Source organism: Vanessa tameamea, chromosome 23 (genome assembly GCF_037043105.1).
Source record: "Vanessa tameamea isolate UH-Manoa-2023 chromosome 23, ilVanTame1 primary haplotype, whole genome shotgun sequence".
In the NCBI taxonomy this organism is placed as follows: Eukaryota; Metazoa; Arthropoda; class Insecta; order Lepidoptera; family Nymphalidae; genus Vanessa; species Vanessa tameamea.
In genome coordinates, this window is record NC_087331.1 from 7481196 (window position 1) to 7507994 (window position 26799).

General features: G+C 32.3%; 1 protein-coding gene and 1 long non-coding RNA gene across 2 annotated transcripts in view; both read left to right on the forward strand.

The window, feature by feature from the left end:
• Positions 1 to 26799, forward strand: part of LOC113404173 (cell adhesion molecule Dscam2-like) — a 399093-nt gene that overhangs the window by 185992 nt on the left and 186302 nt on the right. The window lies entirely within an intron of this gene.
• The window catches only part of LOC135193966 (uncharacterized), a 54498-nt gene continuing 40044 nt past the window's right edge, over positions 12346 to 26799 (forward strand). The window contains exon 1 of the long non-coding RNA XR_010309526.1: positions 12346 to 12535. This is a non-coding gene — a long non-coding RNA (uncharacterized LOC135193966). The remainder of the gene's footprint in view (positions 12536 to 26799) is intronic.

Sequence of the window (26799 nt, forward strand, 5' to 3'; positions counted from 1 at the left end):
CCTAACGAAGCGTTCAAAATGTAGGTTTCAAGTACAGATATCATTGTTTATAAAACAAATACATACATAATCAGCCTGTAAATTTCCCACTGCTGGGCTAAGGCCTCCTCTCCTGTTGAGGAGAAGGTATGGAGCATATTCCACCACGCTGCTCAATGCGGGTTGGTGGAATACACATGTGGCAGAATTTCGTTGAAATTAGACACATGCAGGTTTCCTCACGATGTTTTCCTTCAGCGCCGAGCACGAGATAAATTATAAACAAATTAAGCACATGTAAATTCAGTGGTGCCTGCCTGGGTTTGAACCCGAAATCATCGGTTAAGATGCACGCGTTCTAACCACTGGGCCATCTCGGCTCATTATAAGACAAATAACGAAAGTATAACAAAATTATGCCTATGAGAATGTGTGAAACCTTAATGCATTGATGAACTTGACAGAAATTAAACTATTTTTGCCTGGAAGAGATCGCTGCTTAGCGATCAGGCCGCTTGTTGCACGTCATGTAACTTTCGTGTAACAAAATTGTAATTTTTTAGTTTTAAGTTTGGGTGCAATAAAGATCCGCCGCAGCTTTATCCACATGTAAAGGGAGGGTGGTATATCTTTTAGGGATAAATGTAATCTATGTGCCATTCCAAACTCTAATCTATCTCTGTGCCAATTTTTTCTCAGATCCCTCCAGCCGTGGCGTAATTGAGTAACAATCGTCCATCCATCCCATTTAGCTTTTATAAAATTAGTAAGATTGTGTTTTGCGTCAGAAATATAAAACCTAAAAATTTTCATATACTTACATAGTAACTAAGAAAAATTTCAATACAATAATTAATTAATATATTAATTAAAAAAAATCATACAGTGATTATTTTATCGATAATTTCCATGATAGCCCAGTTGTAATTAGATGTGAATCTTAACCAATAATTGAGTTTAAATTCGTGCAAGCACCACTGAATTTTCATGGGCATGTTTAGTTTTTATCTAACTAACCTGCTTAGTTAACTTGCATCTGCCATGTGTATCTACCAACTCACATTGGATAGCGTGGAGTATGCTCCACGCCTACTCCTAAAAAAAGAGAAGAAGCCTTACCCCAACAGTTACCTTTTTCTTTTACTTTTTATAGAATGCGATGGTTCCTTTTTTAATAATCGAAGTTACTTTTACATAATTTAATAGGTGGTACAGCTTTGTGCAAGCCCGTCTGGAAACATACCAACCTAAACATCACGTCATATTTACCTACAAAAAGCAATCATCAATATTGTTGTGTTTAAAGGGCAAGTGAGCCAGTACTAACTACAGGCACTAACATAACATCATAGTTTTCAAAGTTGGTGGAGCATAGGTATTTTAAGGTATGGTTAATATTTATTATGGCGTTAATTTTCTTTTTTGCTCGTGCGCCTACATATTTCATAAAAATAATAATAATTTCCTAATTCATTTTTTGACTCACTTTGCATTTCGTCCAAATTAAGATGAGCAGTTTGATTATGACAGACGTTTCTAAAAAAATAGATGTTATGTTGTATCTTGCAATTTTAATCATTTTTTTGTTATTGTCATGAACAAATTCAACTTTACTCGTTTACGCATCGTGTATACGATGAATATTTAATGTTCGTACACTAATTGTTGTTCTTGACGTGGCTTGCGTGACTTATTAAATATTAAAGATTAAACCATTCTTTATTTAAGAAGGTTCAGAAAACCGCATTTGTGTATGCTACAATATTGAATTAAATAAATAAACAGGTTCAGAATATCGATTCTACCGAAGGGAACCGTCAATAAGAATCAATAGTTTTCCACCAATTTACGATTCAATAATAATAATTATTATTTAATAGTTAATTATTAATGTAATAATTTTGTCTTACTAAATAACAAGACTGTTTAATGACAGTCTGTGTATCGTAATCTTTGTTTTCGCAGTTGGATTACTAGGTATTATTGGTAAGTTAGTCAACAAGTATAATTACAGACGAATGTTAGATATTGTGACGATTTAAGGGCTATCCTTCACTAGTACTATTCGTGTGTATTGATCCAATTCGAGTTTGAATAATACTCAAGTGCGACAGGAACATTACTGTCATTATAGAATTTATAATATTTAAGAAAATTCCATTAAATTTCGCAACCGCAAAATTCGCTGATTTTGATTGGACATTTTTACGTCAATAATATAATTAATATTATAGCATATACCGTGCTCACTATGACTACGTCATCCGAGATTGCAAAACAAATTGACTAGATTGTAGGAGCACGTTCAAAATCGAATTTTAGTTTGATACGTTAAAGGCGCGTGCTCTCGATGAGGGACCGTCCTAATACAAGTTCAATTATATTGCTAGCAATGTTTAGCTAACCGCTGATGTTCAATGGGAAGGTAATATAATTACACTCTTGCAACAAACTTCCATTTTATATAAAACTTGTTGTCGCCTATGGCTTCACTCGCAGTTTGGGTGTTGGTCTTTAGCTAGCTTTCTTAGCTTAGCTTAGCTTTCTTTAGAGTTTAAGTTTGATTCATTCTTTAAGTTAAACTTCATTCAACTTGCTTTCGCATTTGTAATAAATATTATGCAATGTAACAAAATAATGGGTTTGATTTAGTTCAATGTTAATTTTCCCCCCTTCTTAGACCTTTTTAATAAAGAACTCGTTTTTAAAAATATTGATTTATACTAAAGAAATAAAATACTCATTACCAAATTTCTTATCGGCGTGATTCAGGAACTTTGAGCAATCCTTTAACGTCCATACGTTTAGAGAAATAATCAACTTCGAGGAAAAAATATTTTCGTATTTAGTATCGTGGTTGAAATCAAAATATTCATTATTTGAGGCTCTTACAAGAACTTTTAAAATGTAATTATACACTGGAAAAATTTAACGGTACCACTGCATGAAGAAAGATTTAAATCACCATAGACCACGAGCGTGATATATCAGAATAATACCACATTGACTCTAATTATTAATTTATAGGATACAAGTATCGAAATGGCTTAAAAAGATCACCGTAAGTCGGTCGTCGACATTTCACTAGTTGAGCTACATAGTGATTTCTTACAGAATCGCACTGCTGGTATAAAAAAGAAGAACCGTCAAGAATTTCTGTACATAAATACAAAATATTCGCTGTACATGATTGAAATAAAAGTAAATACCTAATATTATTATAGCACTTTTAATAGTATTTTCTTGTCATTTCGGTTAAGGTTATATGTTAAGGTTATAAATTTCATAGAAATACGAACGGTAAGAAAAAGTCACGTTCTACTTTTATGGGTTTCAACATAACTAATATAAAATCTTAAGTGCCTTTCACACTAATCCTGGACAAGAGGCAATCCATAATAACGCTTGTAGGGCTGATTTTACTATACTATTAATCTATAGTTTCGTCGAAAAAAATTGAATTGTTTTTTGAATTTTTTCTAATGACTACTAGTCTTCAAATGACCTTATTACCTACAAGCCTTTGATCCTCAAATCCTTTTGAACGGCATTGGAACGCGCCGTGGAATAAGCTTCTCCTCGATGGGACTTAGTGCAGCAGAGTGATATTTACAGTCTGTTTTTTTCATAAATATAGTAGGAAATACAATCCTTCTGAATATAAAACCTCAATGCGATACCACCCAACAAGTACTTGTGCCTGTAATAAATAAATAAAAAAATGTATTACTATAATAAGCTAGTTGCTAATAAAATCCTGTACCCACAAAATTCATACACCATTATTTATTATTCAAAACCTGAGAAATCTTAGACTTTTTATACACAATATAAAGTTCACGGTAAAAATATTCATACTAGCATAAATTCAATATTTAATGTCTAACCTTTGCTTAAACTCGGATTAATATATCTGTACAACTGAACCTGGATCAAAATAAAAGTTTATGTACCGTATTGTCCGTTTTACGAAAGAGTACAAAAAAACCATGAATAAAATAAACAGGGAATTTTTTGTTGCGAATTACGATCGCTTTCATGATCCCAATGAGCTTCCTCGACGTCTTTCCTGTTTATTTCTTCGGAATAAATTGGTGTAAATTCGAATCGGAAACTATTGGTATAGAGACGAGCTTAAGTCGGAAGCGTTTTTTTTTTTTTCTATGCGATACTTAGTTGTGAAGTAAAAATCAAGTACCGTAATCGTTTCTGCTTAAGCTGGCATTTTATATAAATTGATTATAATTAAGAGTTATTTTTTAAATAATACTAGGAATTTTTTTCAAGGACTTAATAATCCACATTAAATGAACGCAAAATTTTGTAAGAAGACAGGAGAATAGATTTAGGTCTCAGCACCAATGAGGTTACACTTAACGTCCTAGTACGTCCTGCATGCAATCCCTGATTCAGGTCAAAATATAGTTATTGGATTCTTCTGTCAAAAACACTCAACAGCGAAATCAAAATATTCTTTCGAAGACGATGGTTCACATAAGCACTTCTGAATCGTCATGTTACAGTGTGTTATATTATATTTAAAGCTACGACCTTTTTGATATTTTTAACACAATCTTGTATAAAGTAATTTTTTTTTTAATTGAGCTTTAAAATTTTTAATAGGCCGAGTTAAAAATAGCCAGTTCATACGCAGTGGCCAAGATTTGCTCCAAACTTTGCTTACCTTTTCTATTTCAAGGATACCGGGTTCTGTGAGATTCTCACCAGCTTATACTATAACATCTTGAACTGATCGGTTCTGTAACAAGCCTACTCCACATTGGTCATATTATCCTGTGTTAATTTGAAAAAAGTAGTTTAATTTTATTTTAAATCGATTATATTCCGAATAATTTTAAATATTGACTCGTCTCCCGCAATCCCACATGGTTGAATCGCACTTCCAACGAAATCAACGTCTTAATCGCTACAGTATTTGTCAAGCACTCGATAATCCGAATCGATTTATTTTAATAGGTGACTTGGTTGAGACGTGGAAGATTTCTCAGTATATTTGTCAAATACTGGTTCAACGTTAGACGAAAAAAGCATTTATATCACAACTAATATAATCATCAATTGCTTTGGCATTTATTGGAGATAAATTGGTGAACATAATGAAAAAGATGGAGTTAATGGACTTGGACCCAATATGGACTCAAACCAAGTTTTGGTGTTTAGGCTAATTTTAGGTAGTTGTATTTATCACAATAAGCTTTTTGCAAGGTTTTATTAAAAGCATAATAAAAAGAAGAAACTATATAAATTTAAGATTAAGAAGTAGTTATTGGTTTATATCCAAAATGGCTCAGTGGTTAGAACGCGTGCATCTTAACCGATGATTACGGGTTCAAACCCGGTCAAGCACCACTGAATTTTCATGTGCTTTATTTGTGTTTATAATTCATCTCGTGCTCGGCGGTGAAGGAAAATATCGTGAGGAAACTTGCATGTATCTAATTTCAACGAACGTATCCACCGACCGGCATTGGAGCAGCGTGGTGTAATATGCTCCAAACCTGCTCCTCAAAGAGAGAGGAGGCCTTAGCCCAGCAGTGGGAGATTTACATGCTGTTAATGTTTATTGGTTTATAATATGCTTGAACACATCGTTCATCATATTTGGTTGAAACTCTGTGCACTTGATGTTAGCTAATTAAATATTTAATTATTAGTTTAATTGAATAGTAATATAATATTAACTGACTTTTTTGTCCTAGTGGCTAGATATGAGTACATAGATTTCGAGGTTCTGGGTTCAAACTCCAGGGCCGATAAAAAGTTTTCAGCATGATATTGAGTTTAGAAATTGAAAGTATGTATACTTCCGTGCCTCAGAAAGCCATTGACCCCTGCGCCTGCACTCTTTCCGGCCGTATCGGAAATGCGGTTCCTTCGGATTATGAGAGTGAGGGAATAATGAGTGCATCTGTGTTTTCGTACTCACTCGTGTGCTATAATATGTCTTACGTAGTTGGCTGGTTCCCTTGGGATTGGTCGCTGTGAGAGAAATTGGTCAGGCGACATGAATATAATATTATTATTACTAATACTTAACCAATATATGTAAGGAGAAAATCAACTTCACTGGCTCTTCCAAATACAAAACTGATAAATTTACATACGCACATTAAGCACAGCACACATATAGTTTACCACAGTAATAACGTTGTTTATTATATAAAAAAAAGTGAGTTAATAACACGTAATAATACAAAACTCATCGACCACTACAAATTATAATATATGTTATATCAAAACCATTTGAAAATAACTTAAGCGTCCCTAATATCTCCCAAGATAACTAAAGCACCAATTAATTGGTACAAACTTTGCCAAAAATAAGTAGAATCAAAGTATTTGAACAAATCTTGGGCAAACATTTGTCGAACGCTCCCGCGGTATTTGTTCAGTAGAATAGTTCTCACGTCTGGAATTAAGCGGTCTGTTCCATGTACGACTTTTGAGGTAGTATTTTTTAAATATTTTATCTTAGATTGAATTTTTGTATATTATTGTTATAATAAGTAAACACAGGTAAAATAAAGATATTTTTTTATTAAATCACTATATTAAATGACAGTAATATGTCATAATCTTGGCAACAAAATCAATTTGAAAGCAAACAGACTATCAAAATAAATTTATCGATTGCCAAATACTTGGTAGGGCTTTGCCCCCCTGGGTCATAATCAGTATTGTTGTGTTCCAGTTTGAAGAGTTAGTGAAACTTTAATTACAGACACTATATTATTACAGGACACATAACCTCTAAGAGGTTATGTCTCCTGTAATAAACATAGATATAGAACATAGACATAAACATAGACATAAGCTTGCACAAAGTGCAGCCACCTGTAAAAATGGAACACAAAAATTATAATTACTAAATAAGTTAGCTACATGTACGTTATACTTGTATAGGTGATTTTGTATTTAAATTATTTTTCAAAAATACTAATAGATGAAAAGGGAACACACTGCATACCAGCTTCGGAGCGTTAGTCGCATTGTTTCACGACAGTCTCGAGATTGGTTCCGAATTAGCGTTTTCGGTCAAACTTCGTGACTTTAACGAAATTGTTGTACAAGTGCTATGCTATTTTGAATAATAATAAAAATAATAAATTTTTGAATATGGAACAAAACATATGTATTGACACATTTCCATCAAACGTTACATAAAATAAAATAACAAAGGTTTAAACTAATTTGTACTTTCTTTGCTTTCTTCCTTCATAGTCGTCTCACACACAGAGACGTCTGGTAAGTACGAGCGTCACTCAACTAATGCACAACGATAATTTAAAGTAGACGGGCGCACTTTCGTAAGAGAATAGAGCTATATTGGCATCTTTGTTATGACACAAATTTTAAGTCAATGTGATTTTAACTCACTAAATGTATGTCCTAGCTCGAGGTTTCAAATAGTCCATCGTAACATAATTCCTGAAGATTTCCTATGACAAAGTGGTCTGTACGTTTAATGTATACTAATATAATAAATACATAAGCAACTACGTCTGTCAAGAGCTCTTTCACAGCCAAATAAATTAACTGAATTTGATGAAATTTCGTATGAAGGAAGCTTGAACTCCAAGGAAGGACATTGGCTTCTTTTTGATGCCTTCACCTGACGACCATCCACTAGAACGCGAGTAAAACCGCGGATGACAACTAGTGTTCGTATAATAATATAAAATTATAACAACAAAAGTAATCGGCAATTAATACCGGTAATAAAATTGGCGACGTAAGAAATATTAGCTACTCCTTACATCACACTAATGCGCGACCAACCTACGGAGTTAAGATGTTATGTACCTGGTCCCTACGATTACACTGGCTCACTCACCCTTTAAACCGGCACACATCTATATTAAGTATTGCTGTATAGCGGAAAATATCTGAGGAACATGTGAGACCTACCCAATCAGGCTTGCACAAAGCCCTACCCCTAAAACAGGTAAGAACTTGCTTTAAAAGCGTTTTTTTTTTAAATTATAATTTGTACGACGTTTAATGATTTCTATATGAAGTCCGTATTAAATAGTCAATATTCTAATTGTATTGATCTATTCTAGTTTGAAGCAATGCAATCACAGGCACTAGGTACAATTTTTTATGGCATAGGTAGGCGGAAGAACATATGGACCACCTGATGGTAAGTGGCCACCATCGACAATGGCGTTGTAAAAAATATCAACCATTCCTTACATCGCCAATGCGCCACCAACCTTGGGAACTAAGATGTTATGTCCCTTATACCTGTAATTTTCATTGAATTTTGGCTCAAAAAACATTGGCTCCCTCACCCTTCAAACCGGAACACAACAATCCTGAGTACTGTTGTTTAAGGGTAGAACATCTGATGAGTATGTGGTACCTACCCAGACGGGCTTGCACAAAGCCCTGTCATCAAGTCAATAACATTTAAGACGGCATGGCGATACATCGGACGCTATGACGTCATAATGCATGATTCTTACACGCACACACAGCACATATAAGTTTGTTTTATTATATAAAATCTATATATTTTTTTTGTTTTATGAAATCTTTATTTAATGGCTCTACATATCAATTACTTCAATAACCTAGAATATCAATGTTTCTCATCTCAGGCAACCGTGCTTATTTATTTTTAGAAGAGTTTTATGTATTATAAAACTGTCTGAAGTCTCAAGGTCCGTGAACTTATATTTAGTATATTTACTTGTTACAAGTTTCCGATATTTTATCGTCGGATAGAACATAGATTACGTTATTCAAATTCATAAATAAGTTATTATTCCAATTTGATAAAGTCTGAACAAAAAAAAACTTTTAGATTCAAATTTTTTTTTTTTTAATATAAGTCTTATATGTTTCGAATATGTAATTGAAAAAGAAAAAACCGACCAATTACGAGTCGGTTCGGCACGAAGGTTCCGTAACATTGAATAGATAAACAACAGTAGGTACTTATTGATACTGAGCAAAAGTAGGCAGAAAATGGCGTTTTTAGTAAGGGGGCTCCCTTAAATATTTATTTTATTTTTATTATTTATTGTTAAAGTAAAAATACAACTGAGTACTTTGTGAACATTTTAATTGCCTACCTGTGGCCATTATTGATATATAAATATATATAATAAAGGATGAAAAGATCGTGTTTGTAAGGGTTCGTAAGGGTAAGGAGTTAATAAGGGTGCCCCCCGTAATTTTTTGTTTTCTTTAGGTTTTAATATTTGCGGTTAAAACGGCAACAGAAATACATTAATGAAAATTTCAACTATTGATCTATCGCGGTTCTTGAGATACAGCCTGGTGACAGACAGACGGACGGACAGACAGCGAAGTCTTAGTAATACAGTCCCGTTTTTACCCTTTGGGTACGGAACCCTAAAAAAAAGACTATAAATTTGGCTACCTAATTGTAGGTTACCAATTCCCACAGATACTGGTAATGAAAGAAGTATTTTATTACCCATGGGATCTAAGATCTTATGATGTTTGATGGTGTATTTACACTGGCCCACTCGATATAATTTCCATTTACTCTATCTTACATCTAAATTACACTCACTTTAAACCTACCCGACCAGTATTTGCTGGTAAAATGGACTATTAAATGAATTCCAATTTAGTTCAAATACTCAAAATATAATTTGAGTACTTACGAAATGCATTTATAATATTTTATGAATATTATAATATACCAATACAAATATTATTTACTAAAACTAAATTCTAAGCTGGGGTTTTCAGTCGTTAAAATGTTAGTCTGTGCGAATTAATTTCTGTATCTTTGCATACTATAAACCCACTTAAGTTTATACTTTGCCTTGGAATAGCAAAATAAATAATGTTACTGATTAGTGATAGATAAACGGTTATAACAAGTGAATTTTAACCGAAGATAGCGGGTTCTAAACCGGACAAACAACGTACAATTCCGTTGTTTTTAGAATTCATTATACAATTCGGTGGTAAAGCCTGCGTATCGAAATGAAATTTATAATGGTATTCAGTATTAAGACAGTGATGTGTTATATTCAAACGACTTACTTAAGTGAGTATTACTCAACTGAATTAACACAACCGAGACATTTTTAATCAAAATTTGTTTTTGTTTGACGACCTCCGTAATCGAGTGGTGTGTACACCGGTTTTCATGGGTACGCCACTCCGAGGTCCCGGGTTCGATTCCCGGCCGAATCGATGTAGAAAAAGTTGATTAGTTTTCTATGTTGTCTTGGGTCTGGATGTTTGTGGTACCGTCTGATTTTCCATAACACAAGTTCTTTAGCTACTTACATTGGGATCACAGTAATGTATGTGATGTTGTCCAATATTTATTTATTATTTATTTATATATACATACAAAAACAAATACCATACATAAACATACCACACACAAAAACATACATACAATACCATACATACAAAAACAAATACCATTACATTATTTATTCAATGTTAAAATGTCCTTACATTAAGTACACCTTCTTTGTGTCTTCCGTAAGATATAAAAATCCTTTTTCAGAAAAGTCGAAAAGTGCATTGTTTACAAAAAAGTACGAAATATATTTTTTGTTTTTGTTTACGTTTTAATTAAAATCATTCTACGGTTCAAGTGAAAAGAACAGCGAGAACTGTGTGTTTTTTTTTAAATATTTTTATTTACTTGATGGTGGATTTTCGTGCAAGCCGATCTGGGTAGGTACCACGCACTGGTCACATATTCTACCACCAAACAATATTACTCATGATTGTTGTGTTTCGGTTTGAAGGGTGAGTAAGACAGTACCTGCAGTCCCAAGGGACATAACCTCTTAGTTTCCAAGGTTGGTGGCGCGTTAGGGATGTACGGAAAGCTCATCCGGCTAACTTTTCTAAATATATGTATTGCCCAGTATCTCCACGTACGTTGTAGAATTATTTTCTTTCTATAATAGTGTAATAAGCAACAATTACGTGTGATAAAATTCATTCATGTCATTCGATTTATAAAAAAATATTCAAATTCATTCAATAGATTATTTTACGTTTTTAAAGAGTATAATAAAACATATATTAATAATTATTTAAAAATTTTATATTTTGAAGTGAAAAAGGACAAGTTTTAGTTTCTAGCTTATATAGCCTCTATTTTTTTTTAATCTAAAAATCACAAAGCGACAAATAAGATATTCTGTAAGAACCAACTCGAAATTCACATCAATCACATATTGAAACGTCAGAAACTAATATGCGTCATTTGCTGTAAGAATTATAATTATCATTTAAAGGAAACACTCATCAAAATATCACCGTGAATCAGTTTTGACATTTCATGGGTGAGATACGAAGTGACTTCTAGCACAATAATTTTACAGCTATAATTACATAAGAAAAATGAAACCCTCTCGTCACGAGCGAAGGCAATGAGATAAGGCATAATACTTTTAACAAAGATATTTTGTACCACTACTCCAAAGGCTCGTTAAAATACAATGTATTCAAAATAAAGTTTATTTGTATATAAAACTAGTTTCCGCACGCTGCTTCGAACGAGTGGGGAATGGATATAAAGTAACATTTGTGCTTTTCCAGACTATAATCTATATCTGTGCCAAATTACATATAGATCTGCTTAGCCGTTTATATTAGTACGATAATTCCAATCATGTATCCATAATTTATGTATATTTGGAATACAATTACAATAAGTTTTTAATTTTTTTATAGAACTATAAATATACCTCCATTATTATTATTATTTTTTTATCAATAAATTAGATAATACAGTAGGCCATAAATCATAAGCCCTATTAGTTAGGCATTATGAGGATTTAGCAGACCCAAAACGGATAATACTAGTCATAGTTTGGTTAATCTAAATTAAAAATACAAATGTAATCAATTTCATTTATAAATGTAATTATAAATATAATTTAGATTTTTTTTATGTAAAAAACAACGGTTGGGTAAACAGGCCACCAAACGGGCAAATGGTAAGTGGTAACTGGTACTACAGTCAATGTAACACAAAACAATGTAAACATACCATAATTAAAAAAAATAATTAAAAGCGACGTGCAAACGTAAAACGAAGGAAACATTATAACGGAGAACACATCAATCTGCTACATTAGGCGTAACATTTCCCGAGTTTTGTAACGTACATCCTTTCCGGCACACAAATTAGTGTCCATATGAAATCGGGTACCCACCGAAATGTAAACCGCAACAAATTCTATAATACAACAATAAAAAACGAGTAATCTCTATTTTAAGGGAATAGAGCTCAAATTCGCACGGTAATAAATTATCCAAACGCAAAAGCTCTTAGTTTTATCCCGAGGGATGTTTCTCGATGGTCTTTCAGTGCGTTTCCGAACTCCGTGGAGGGTGGATGTGTTTTACGTTGTAAGTTTTCGAACGCGATATCGAATAAGTTTTTGAATTTAATTTCTTTCGTTTGTTTTTCTTTTATTGTGAATATTAGTGACCTTGACATTATTTACGATGGATTTGCGTGAAACTTTTATGCAAGTGTGTTTTGTTTAGTATTTGAGATTTGAATTGTTAGGTAAGTTTCAAAGTCGTATGTTATTATGTCAAACTTTGCCTGATATTAAGATTAACTCATCTTACATATAATACACATTTTATAAACTATAATAAGTTAAATTTGATACAGATATTTTTAATTAAATTTAAAACAAAATCGAAATAATAACGGAAGCGATTATTTTTATTTTAGTTCTCTAAACTATCATAGTTTGTTATAATCTTATTTTAATAATAAAATTTTGTCTTCATTCTTAATCTATACCAATATTATAAATACGAAAGTAGCTCTATATTTCTGTCTGTTGCTTTTTTACGTCCAAACCATTGAACCGAATTTGATGAAATTCGGTGTAAAGAAAGCTTGAACTGCAAGGAAAGGCAATTCTTTTTTTGCCTAACACCTGACAACCAACCTCCTAAATATAACGAAGCAGCAGGCGACGACTAGTATGAAATAAATTTGACTTACGTTTCGTATGCGATTAAATAATTCAATTCAATTTCAATGTTGAACTTATTTCACGTTATCTTAATACTCAACAAGAATCGTAAATATCGCAACAGTTATAAAACGATGTGGTAATTACAGGTTCATTTCGCACCCCTTTGCTATTATCATCCCCACTTTAAGTATAGGTTTTACGTTTAATCACGCTAAATTAATATTTACCGGTATTTATTAGTAATAGCTGAAACATAGGCATTTTTATTTTTTTTAAGATACATCATAAACTTTATACTAAATGACCATTAAAAAAACACATTGAAATTCTAATTTCGATTATAAGAAATAGTTAAGATATTTATTTTTAAATAAACTATTTATCTACCTACCATCTAGACAAATTGAAAACTGTCGAAAAATTATGAACGAAGAATTCAGTGTATAATGAGATGTTATCAACATATTCTGTGTTAGGATAGGTTAGTGTTAACAATTTATCTAAAATTAACCGTTATATTAAAACTATTTTGTGTCGTTCATAATAATTCGATAGATTATAATCCTACAGTAACATATTATTATAAACTAAGGGGTCTGAAAATGACTATCCAATATATGCTTATATTTAAAGGGTTAAAGGCACTCATCAAATATTCGAACGCCAAATATAAATACTTCGTATTGTTGTATACAGGTTTGAAGGGTGAGGGGTGAGTAAGCCAGTGCAATTACAGGCACAAGGAATATAAACATATATTTATTGAAAGATAACTCTGATATATTTTTTTGTAAATATAAAATTTCTCAAGTTAATAATACTAATTTACGCTCGGCAACGACGTTTGGTTGCTTACAAAAAAAAAAATAGGTTCTAGATCATGGATCGAATTGGATTAAAAGTTATTTACTCAAACTTTATTCAAATCTGATAGCCGTTGGGAACTTATTTACGTTAGTATTGATTTTAAGTATATATGACGTCATACAACCCACACATACCCACATACAAAAGCTACGAATGTCGACACAATCTATTTATTCGTTTTAATGACGTAATTACAGAATTGTACTTTATAGCTAAGTCACATACCCTTCAGTTCTAAAGAGTAACAAATATCCTGTATGTTATTTTAAGATTTACGAACCCTCGTAAAGTGAAAATACTTGCATAACAGTGATCAATAGAGGTTTAAAATATTAAAAATTAATATATGTTTTTTCAAAAATTATCACATGTATTTTTAAACACTAAGACTGCTTTATACCAATTTTAATAATTTCTATGGCAAGTTTTTTTTTCAGGTTTAAAATATACTAGTATATAGTTTATAAGCTGTTAAAAAAATCCAAGAATCGATTGCTTTGTAGCTCCACAATCCATTTAACTGGTATAATAGAAAACTATAAATAAATACATTCTATACGAATATACGATCAGAGTGTAAAGGTCAAACTTACAAGTCCAAATTTTCATTTATAATGTTAGGTATATAGCAAATATTATTTTGATTAATATACTATATATATACAGTTTGTTATATATATTAATATATATATATATATATAACAAACTTGTATATGGTTATAAGGCGGAAATATCTTATTCGATTAATTACTTTAATTACGATTTGTGTCTTCGTGTTTACTTATAATTGGCAGTCGAAAAAATTTGCCACATTAATAGTTAGAACTTAAAAGAAAGATCTGGTGTTTGTTATTCCGCTCTCACATGCCGTTTAAACTGAACCACGTGTTTTTCAAACAATAATAACATGAAATATAAACGAACGTCTACTAAAAATATTTCAATGTATATTATTTGTATCATGAATCATTTCAAATGGGCACGTCCATACAGAGTATTATGCCTTTTAACTTATTTAGCAAATTTATTTCATGTTTGTTTATAACATTCAGACTTTTGGACTTTTGTTTTTTTATGTAATGATATTGGTGAGACTGGCAAAAGTCATGCTGAGTTGATACAACTGCCAGTGTACATTATAACCATTCCTTTCATCGTCAATGTACCAACAATCTTGGAAACAAGGATGTTGTGCTCCATGTCCGTCCAGTCTGTAGTTACACTAGCTTACTAATACATTTTTATTAATGAGCTCTTAAATTAATTTAAGTTAGAAAATATAAACATATTTTGGTCATGAGATGTTGATCATTTTAGAAAATTCGTCAATATCTGAAAATGTTACTTCACTCAATCAATCTTGATACGAGAGAATCCGGAAAGAAAACGTATCATTAATTTTATTTTTTTTTATATTTGTTGCCTAAAATTTGAAGCAATTCATCTATAAAACTATAAAAAGTCATACTGTAAAATAAAATACAATTTTTTTACATAGAGAAAATGTAGAACATATTTAATAAAACAGAGCGTAGTTCTAAAAAAAATAAGAGGAATACAAAGTAGTTGGTATCACAAACAATGCTGAAAATTAGAATTTTCTGCAACTGAATAAGGAGGGAGCAAAAATTGCGAGAAAGGGGTGAATTTCTAAAAATCCGTTTAAGGTGTATGCAGGTCACGTTAATGTTTTCATACGTGAAATTCTACTGGATTTTTTCCGTATTCGAGTCAGTGACGCCAAGAGCATTAAATACCTATTCTTATTAGCATTTCTCTAGTTTTTATTTTTTTTCTTGACAGAACACGTACGTAATGAATTAACAAAAAAGCACAAGCCAGAAATGTAACATTATTTAGCTCGGAAAACTCTCCCTTAACCGATATACATTAATTATAACTTAGATTTTTCCTTTCGCCTCACACAAAGAGGTTTGACTTAAAAAAAAAAACCTAAAAAAAGTCTAATGAAATAGTTATATTTTGATTAGTAAAATAAAGACCTCAAAATGCAGCAGAAAAAATATCAGAGTGATAGAATAATAAATAATAAAAGAGCCGAGATGGCCCAGTGGTTAGAACGCGTGCATCTTAACCGACGATATCGGGTTCAAGCCCAGGCAGGCACCACCGAATTTTCATGTGCTTATAATTCATATCGTGCTCGGCGGTGAAGGAAAACATCGCGAGGAAACCTGCATGTGTCTAATTTCAACGAAATTCTGCCACATGTGTATTCCATCAACCCGCATTGGAGCAGCGTGGATGGAATATGTTCCAAACTTACTACTCAAAGGGAGAGGAGGCCTTAGCCCAGCAGTGGGAAATTTACAGGCTGCCAATATATGAATAATAAATACAAAAGATGCAGGACATGAAAATTACTATCTATAAATATTAAAAGGCCAAAATATACATAATTTAGCAAGCGTCGGGTATCCATCTGTCCTTAATTAGTAGGATAACGGCACACGCTCTAGTATCATCCACCGTCGGTTTTAGATTAAAGGCTGTAAAATCTCCAATTCAAATAGCAAGACCGAATTCAAATGAAGCTTCCCCTACCAGGGTTTTCAACTCATTGTTAAGTTCTTTGTCACGTTTTTTTAATCAATGATTGTATATGTAGATGATAATAAGTTTGATACAATGTTTATATATGTTTCAGCGGTCTGCGGTCTGAGTACGTTAATCAGTTTCATTGTCTGATCGTCCTTTATAGGATTTTTCTAATGGATTTTACAATTTTTTATCTTTTATGAGTAAAAATTTACTATGTATAAATATTGTAAAATTTGTATTAAAGTCATAAATTGAAAAATGTTTAACGTTTTTGGATTTTTATTTTTAAATGAAAGCGTTTATTATTATTATTTTTTTATGTTACATGAACTTATGATATTATTGTTATTAATAATAAATATTCGAAGCTATTAAATATTTAATGGAATCTAGCTATAGATATTTTTCAACTATATTGGTTACAAAAACTCACTCTGAATTCGATTTTTTTCAAATAGTAACTCCCGTAACGACCAGAATTACATAGCGTGGTGGAATTTAAATGGGACCCTGTGCAAATCGCCGGCGTCTTGGTGCGAGATTTATTTCGGTTTTTGCATTTCCCGCTCGTTTGTACGTCTGGGCGTTCGAGAGACAATCCCGCGGTGATTGGTTGAATAAAATCAACCGGATTTGAATAAGGGTTAGTTCACGTTTTTTCTAGTATTCTCTTTTTAAAAATAACAGTGCTACGATAACGAAGGCTTGTACCAGATATTGAAAAGTGTTCTATATTCAAAATATTAGATCGAATCGAATACGTTCGTATCACGTGACGTCATCAAAATTCGATTATCATATTATTGAAAACGCGATACATATAATAAAATATTTATTTCTGCCAACATAAAAATGAAAATGTCGTTATGGAAAATCATTTCTTTACAAATCTGTGGAATAATATGCCACGATGAAATATACACTAAGATATTAAAAGTACACATCATTTTAAATGTCGTATGTGTTGCGTGTCACTAATAACTGACCTCAGAAATTTAATTTACATTCTTATTGATAAGCTTGAAACAGATAATCATTATTTAACAAATTAATTTAAAGGTCGAATCGTTCTTTAAAAGGAAAATATTTCCTCCGGTGTTTAGTACTTTGCTCGAACGCTAGTGCCGTGTCAATAAAAAGAAAGTTCCCGAACGATTGTTCTTGTTCGAAAACTCTGGAATAACTCCCCGTTTTTGTTATTCTTTTATCAGTAAAGTACGATTCTTTTGTTCGTTACCCTCGAAAACGATAATTTTTTTTTTTTTAATTCGTCAGATCTGGTTTCATTTTTTCAACTATAATTGTGAATGGATTTTTTTCTTGTGGAATTTATTTAATTGTAAAAATTTAAGTGGCTCTGAAGCATAGAACTATTCGTTATATTTTTGTGCACAACTACTTACTATGAAATTAAAACTACTTTAGTGGAGAATTAGAGTTAAGCCCGCCTTGTTACAGAGTGAGTGAGTAATTCCATTATAAATAGTTACATAACAACAAAAATTACAAGCTTAAAACGGGCAAAATCTATTTAATATTTAAATTATACCAGAACTGTACATTAATCATCATGAAACAAAGAACCACCATGATCCCATGATAAGGATCTCCTAAGACATTTTCAAGTTACAAGATACCAAATTAAACTGTATTCCTCGTATATGTCGTAAACATGAGAACCTCATAGACCGAGAGTCAGGGAGTTTAAGTGATTCTGCTTTTCATTGGCAAATACATTTTTTCAGTTGGAATTGGTTTTAAATATTCAAAGTTTCTTCCATCTGTTAAACCTGCTGTTTAGATTAATCACTAAGCATTACAATTAAAAGTTACGAACAAGATAAATCTCGAAGGTATCTTCGCGAGACTCGGTAACTATATAGTTGTTTTGGTTTGGCTGAACTCGAACACAATTGTTGTGTTGTGCTTAAAAAGGGCGTAACTACATAGTAGTTAATAAAAATTCTTGCGGAAAAACATTAAGTTGATCTTTTTGTTAAAATGCACATCCGAACTTATTTCACTATTGATTATGATGATTCTTAGTGTTTTCGAAGTGGATTTTCTCGTCACATGGTGGATGTTATGGTTACGTTCGTTTTACCTTCACATTGTATTTTTTACATCAACAGCCTGTAAATTTCCCACTACTGGGCCAAGGCCTCCTCTTTCTTTGAGGACAAGGTTTGCAGCATATTCCACCACGCTGCTCCAATGCGGGCTGGTGAATACACATGTGGCAGGATTTCGTTGAAATTAGACACGTGCAGGTTTCCTCACGATGTTTTCCTTCACTGCCGAACACGAGATGAATTATTAACACAAATGAAACACATGAAAATTCAGTGGTGCTTGCCCGGGTTTGAACCCGTAATCATCGGTTAAGATGCACGCGTCCTAACCACTGGGCCATATCGGCTCTCTATCTTTCACACTTTAATGATACTAGTTTTCATCCCTGTAGTGGTTCGTTCGTTCGTTTTAGATATAAAAAGTACCCTATGTACTTTTTTGGGATTAAGTAGTTTTTTGAGATATAAGAAATAGGTTCAATTTTGGTTCATACCGTATTTCGTCAAATTCGGTTCAGCGGTGAAAGTGAATTTCTAACAGACAGACTTACTTTCGCATTTATAGTATTTAGATTAGGATTTCAGTGAGATTATACTTGAGTTCATTTCATTCAATTTTATATAATTTTTGTAACTTTACGTTTATAATTGAAAATATAAACCAAAACCAAAACCAAAGAAACTTTCGCAATCATTCATTCCGTTCATTATTCGAATGCTTTCATGGAACTCGACGCTTAGCTCAATAATCGTTAGATGGACCTTCGACTTTAAATCTGTAAATTGTACGTTAAATTCCTCTTATGACATTTTTTATCTATCTATATTATAAGGAGATTATAGAGAAATATTATTCAAAAACAGGGACAAACTGTTAAAGTTTAAAAGAATTTGGGAAGTTAATATCATATCGTTAAAACTTAAGGAGCTCATTTAGGCTTCTGTAACGTATAATATCAAGCTATATTTCTTAGTATATATAGTGTGGCAGTAGTCATAAATTCTTAATAATATAGTGTATTTATACATGTACAAAATAAGTAAAGTAAAAGGATGTCAATATCCCACTGCTGGGCTAAGGCCACGTCTCCCTTTAAGGAGAAGATTTGGAGTTGATTCCACCTCGTTCCGATGTGAGTTAATGTGGCAGAAATCACCGCCAAGTACTGGGTGAATTTTAATAACATAAATTAAGCATATGAAAAATTCAGCGGTACTTGCCTGGTTTTGAATCCGCTATCATCGTTTAAGATACACGTGTTCTAACCATTGGGATATGTAGGCTTATACGTGTATAATATATATTATAATTCATATAAACATATGTTATTTATCATATAAATACGAATTTCCACCAGCGTCCTTTGTGGTCATTATTTTCGGTTGCTTTGAACTAAGTTCCTAGTAGTTATATGTTTTTGGACCTATAATTATTGTTTAAATATTGATAAATAACCATTGTTTAATCTTTTTTATTAATCAGAAGAAAAAATGAGATTTAAATTGTTACTTTTTTTTAAAATACATTTTTGAAGTTGCATTTTTGACTTATTTTGAAAAACGCTAAAAATGCTATAACTCGAAATTGGTTTACTTTTGCATTCTGCATATAGGGTTTAAAATTGTAGCAAATAAGCACCCCTATCACACGGCTTGTCGGTATGACGTATAATTTACTAGAATAAGGATGTTTGTGTGTAGGTTCATGGACAGCATTGTATTACACATTTACTTGATCGAAATTACATGAAAACCCGACCTTATACCTATTCGGATATTTCGAATCCTTTGTCTCATTACTCGATCTAAAATTTCTCACATACCCTCCGAATTCTAACCTTAAATATCTCGCATTACAAAACCCTTCGGAATTGATTTAATGAAATTCAAAGTACACTGTGCTTATGCTATTTAATTTGATCCTCATTTAGTTCAATTTATAGTTTAAAATAAATTTCCCATTTTTTTTATTTATTAATTCTCATTCAGAGCGTCAATAGGCTTAGGATCCTGACCCCTTGAGCTATTGTTGTCCCCACTTCTAACACAAGTGATAAGCTTAAATAGGAATATTAGTAATTCCTTAATTAATTTGGGGCATTGCTAGTAAGAGCCGAGATGATGGTTAGAACGCGTGCATCTTAGCCGATGATTTCGAGTTCTAACCCAGGCAGGCACCACTGAATTTTCATGTGCTTAATTTGTGTTTAAAATTCATCTCGTGCTCGGCGGTGAAGGAAAACATCGTGAGGAAACCTGCATGTGTCTAATTTCAACGAAATTCTGCCACATGTGTATTCCACCAACCCGCATTGGAGCAGCGTGGTGGAATATGCTCGAAACCTTCTCCTCAAAGGGAGAGGAGGCGTTAGCCCAGCAGTGTGAAATTTACAGGCTGTTGATGTAAAAAAAAATGTAATTGCTAGTATTCTTTAAAAAAAAAACTTAGTCAATAAGATGACAATGTAGTTCTCGTAAGGCTACCATATATAATACGAATATGAAACTATGACTATATTATTAGGCGCCATCTTATACATCCTTTTTGCTGCTGCGGATGTCGGATTTGTCAAAATGATGTATTGGGACTCGAAACTCGTGTCATTCCCACTCTTAACACAAGTTATAAACTTAAAAGGAGGTCTGAATAGGAATATTATTAATTCCTTAATTCATTTGGGGCATTGCTCATTTTTTTATTAATGTCTATCCAAGAGATATTGCTGGAATGGGGCTGGATTGTCTTATACCAAATACCTTTTGGTTTTGATGTTTCGTCGAAGTATTCATCCCAAATATCCTTATATTGTTTTTTGATTAAATATATACAGTTCGTATATAAAAGTGAAATTTTTATTTCGATTCCGTCACTACAAGCTTGTTTCGCAGGCGTTTAATCTTTCATAGTAATACGAAATCCATTATAATATTACAGTTTTCTATCGAGCTATCGATGTTCCTTGTAAAGACGAGGTACATCGAACCACATGGTGCGATGCACTCCTTGAATCCGGAAGTATTATAAACTTATCATAATTAATCGATTGGATGTATGCCATAGCTTCTGGTATACCAAGAAGTTATGTGTACATGAGAGATATCCTCGAATTCGTCTCTTAAAGGCGACACCTTGGCTTCCGAGTAAAACATCGGTAAATATAAAAATCGTAGTACGAGTATTTAGAATATAGATGTCTATCGCACTTCAACTTTAGATCAATACGGTTATATAAAAGTTTGGCTTTAAAATAATATATTGGGACACTTTAATTTGAGCCATCCGTGCATTTAAGGAAAACATTTCTGTGTACTCGGATGAATGGAGATGTCTTTTAATTGTAAATGTATTGAAATCGATTGAAGTATATTCCTTGTACTCCAATATGTAGCTTCGTAATCAGTGGTATATTTATTAAGTAAGGCACTTCATTATCACTTTGTTATGTTTATTTTTTTTTTTTGCTTTAAATCGAAATTTATCAGTTAATAATAAAATGACAACTCGTACCCATAACATTATATATCTTATGTTAAGAGTCATAATTGCTGTTAATATATGTGAAGGTTCAGACTACAGATTTTCCAGAGGTAAGTACTAAAGAGTTTTCATATTCTTAATTTGTATTAATAGGTTGTCTTATTCCAGCGAGTGTCAGATGTTTTTTTTTTCTATTTATTTACCCATAGATTTGCATTGAAATATCGTAGTGGATATGATCTAAATGATAACGTTCGAGTCAAACGTCGTATATGAGATTTGAGTTCGAACTTAAAATTGTTTTCTTATAGCAACCAAATTATTTTTTATTGTTGAACAGTAGCTACTTTGTACGAGTTACACGTAGAGTTCAATCTGTATCTCACTCGTGAAACAATTTGCATTACGTAGACATACGCTACGATATTACGATTCTTAAAATATTATAACATTCACGTAATCTTTTTAGAAATTGTTTTTAATTTAGCGCACTTTTCACTTATTAGGAAAATGTTAAATAAATTAGGCATACTTATATTATAAACTAAGTACTACTATCTACTTACTTTGTCTGTTCACGCATTGTGTTATATAATATATTCTAGCTTAATTTTTTTTTTTTAATTATTTATGTTATTTATTACATTAAATTAAAAACATCCTCATAGTGAAGCCGTTTTGTATAAAATACTTACAACCTTCATCTTTTACATGATAAAAAGGGTAGCTTTTAAAAAAGTAAGCAGACATACAGATCCAATCTATTTTGTTTTTTATTGTATGTATAGATTTGACATCTCTTTGCGTTGAGATTCGAGTTTGCTCTCGCAGAAGAAATATCTCTCTGGCCGAGACGTTTTACCAGTCAAACCTAGTATACAGGATGTGATGGCGACTTTTATCCTCAAGGCACGAAATTTACATCAAAAATTACTTTATTGTTAAATTTTGTATTAACTATTGAACAACACCTTAACAAAATTCAATACAATTATATTCAACAAAAAAATCAAACAAAGGGCATGCATATTTATCACAAGTTGTACGAAGCATAATATTACAGTAAGATATTATATTAGTTCGTAAAAAATACAAAATGACCTTATCACCAATAAAAAAAGTCAATTTAAAAAAATAAATATTATTATACGATTTCATTTATAACAATATCACTATAAAACTATATATATTGTAACGAATATATTGTAACAATTATGAAAAATATATAATCCTTATAAGGCCTTAAAAACTATATAGTATCGTGAACATATACGGACGACAGAAAATTGACAACCTAGTTAGTTTTTAGTAAATTAATTTTAAATTGATAGAGAACTGCTAAATTTATACGTTTAATTAATAATGTGTTTTTGTTAACCCAATTAAATTTAAATACAATGTGCATTATACAATGACGACAGATAAAACACATCTAATAATAACAAATGATGCCTTCATTCACTACAGAATGCCCTTAAATGTTTCAAAATACTGCTACGGTGAAGGTTTTGGAGCTAGTTCCGTTGCTCCGATACGTTTTTGTAAATATGCCAAAAAAAGGAAGATATTAAAACCCGCAATGATTTTATTCAACCACATTACGTAATAAAAGATAACGAAAACTTCGTAACATAAGCTCGTCCAAAGTTTAATTCGTAAAGTTGGCACGCATGTGGTCGCAGAACTTTACTAATTATCGGAGTTGAGGTCAAATATCAGGTCGCTTACATTTGTTATATATCCACAATATTTAAAAAGATGTGTTGAAAATTAACTTTTAACAGACTTTGATTTTTTTTTCTGATATAATGATTTATCACGAAAAATATTTGGAGGAATAACTTTGGTAAGATTTGGTATCTAGGTTACCAGCTTCTCAGCTATTTAATGATAAACACAATGTCTTATAAATCTTATAATACTTAATAGGATATTATTACATTAATATTCGGTCAAATTATTTATTTATTTAATATATCATGAAGATCGTATCGTCTTTGCCAATATTAAATAAATCGTACCTATTATATATTCAATACAAGTTGAGATATACTACTTGAACACAAGCGCAAACATTTCAAAATAATTTCACTGTTTTCAATTTAGCATTTTTAGGGAGTAATCCCGATTTGAATACGTTCACTATATCTTCTGATCTAGCTATGTTATTTTTTAAAACCAACTCGTATGCCGTGACGAAAAACGGTATGTATGGACAACCCCTTGTATAAAATACTTGTTTTAGTATATATTAAATTAACTCAATTCTACCAAGAATGAGCCGAGATGGCCCAGTGGTTAGAACGCGTGCATCTTAACCGATGATTTCGGGTTCAAACCCAGACAGGCACCACTGAATTTTCATGTGCTTAATTTGTGTTTATAATTCATCTCGTGCTCGGCGGTGAAGGAAAACATCGTGAGAAAAACCTGCATGTGTCTAATTTCAACGAAATTCTGCCACATGTGTATTCCACCAACCCGCATTGGAGCAGCGTGGTGGAATATGCTCCATACCTTCTCCTCCACGGGAGAGGAGGCCTTAGCCCAGCAGTGGGAAATTTACAGGCTGATTATGTTTATGGTTTTATGTTATGTAAATTAACTCAAGGCCTCCTAACGCGCTGGAAGAATATTGAGATATTTGGTGTATAAGTATGTATGTGGATGGTTTAGATCAAACCAGATAGGTGGCGCTGCGATCAGATACCATTCCTAACTTCTTACACAAAGGATATCAATCAAACAAATTCGGAACGGCCAGCCAGTAATATAAATATAGTTTGCAAGTCCAAGTCATTCCAAGTTGTTCTGCAGAGTTCAGTGAATGTATTTAATATAAACGTATAATACTTTACTGATTAATTGCATTAACCTGGATAAACGCAAATTTTGAAACTGATCTCTGAAACAGCTTAAGAAACAATTTGCTTCATAACAAACAAATCATCCGACGAACTATCAACACCAAACGTGCGTTTGATTACAGAGTAACGGTTTTATTCAACTTTGCCTAAAAATTACATTTTTCTTTTAAATAAACTTGCAAATAGGACACCTTATGGTACTTGTTCACCAGCGCCCATAGATATTAACACTGTATTAACCATATTTACATCACCAATGCCCCACCAACCTTGGGAAGTTTCACCCTTCCAACCGGAACAATTCTAAGAATTACTTGGCTGAATATGTGATTAGTGGCTGGTACCTACCCAGATGAACTAACACGCAATCAAACTACTAAGAATTATTAAACGATTTAAGCTAACTCTTCCTAATTACATATTATTATTATAATAGTTTGTTGGTCCCTTTCACGCAGCAACGGACCAACGAATCGAGCTAATTTGAATTGATAATGTTTATTGTTTGGGTGAGTAATATTAGAACAATGTCGACAGTATAATTAAGTCACTTTGAAAATAATAATACATTCCTTTTTTTAATGTTATATAACTGACGATAGAAAGAGATAGACAATGATTGAAATTATTTTTTTGTGTGTGATGTCGTCCTGACCGATTTCGGCTACGATGCGACGGAAGATCAGCCAACTACGCCTGACATACTGTAGAGTAAAAGTGTGTCCAGAAACACAGGTGCACTATCAATTCTCTCGCTCGCCTAATTCGATAAGACGACAAATCCGACACGACAGGAAAAAGATCAAAAATGTTATTTTCAATTAACTGATCTGAAATTTTACATTACTGATGAGAGAAAGAGATGGACAATTTTAATGGTCTTCTTCTTTGAATGTAAATAACTGATGATAGAAAGAGATGAATAACTGTGTACGCGCTGTGTAATATTAATACGCGCAATGATGATGCTGAGTATAATTAATAATATATTTGTATGTTTTTTTTTTGTAAATAATTTCACAAAGAACTATTAACTGCGTTTCATAGAATTGTCCAGCCGTGACTATAATATAAAATGTCGTATAAACTTTATTTCGTATAAAAATATTCTGTAGTTGAGTTTTCAAGAGTTGGCCAGTGTAATTAAAAGTACAGGGAATATCACGCCTGAAATCATGTTGTTAGTGCAGCATTGACAGTGTAAGGAATTATATTTAGCAGTGTTAACTTATGAGTGGAGGTGGCTACGAATAAAGTAAATTAGTTGTCTGCCTTTATAAAATAAATTGAAAAAAGTCTTAAACACTCATCAGATATACCGCCAAACAGCAGTACTCAGTATTGTTGTGTTCCGGTTTAAAGGGTGAGTGAGCCAGTGTAATTACAGGCACAAGGGACATAACATCTTAGTTCGCAAGGTTGGTTGCGCATTGGCGATGTGAGGAATGGTTAATATCTCTTACAGCGCCATTGTCTATAGACGATGGTGACCACTTACCATCAGGTGGCATTTGCTCGCCCGCCAACCGATAACATAAAAAAAAACTAAAATTTCGATTTTTTTTTATTTAGCCAGTTTTATGCTTTTTACTCTGAGCGAAAACTACTTTGATATAATAATATCAATACTAAAACTAATGGTTACATAAATAACGATGACCTCCGTGGTCGAGTATTTTGTACACCGGTTTTCATGGGTACGCCACTCCGAGGTCCCGGGATCGATCCCGGCCAAGTCGATGTAAAAAAAAATCATTAGTTTTCTATTTTGTCTTGGATCTGGGTGCTTGTTGATGTGATGTTTTCCAATATTTGACTTAAATAGACTAACTTGCAAAATAAATAGAAAAATAAAAATAATGTTAATCATTTACAATATGATATTGAAAAATATGAAATCAAAATCAAAATATTATTTATTCAAGTAGACTCACACAAGCACCTTTGACGTTACAGTTTTGAATTAAATGTAAAATTATCACTGGTTCGGA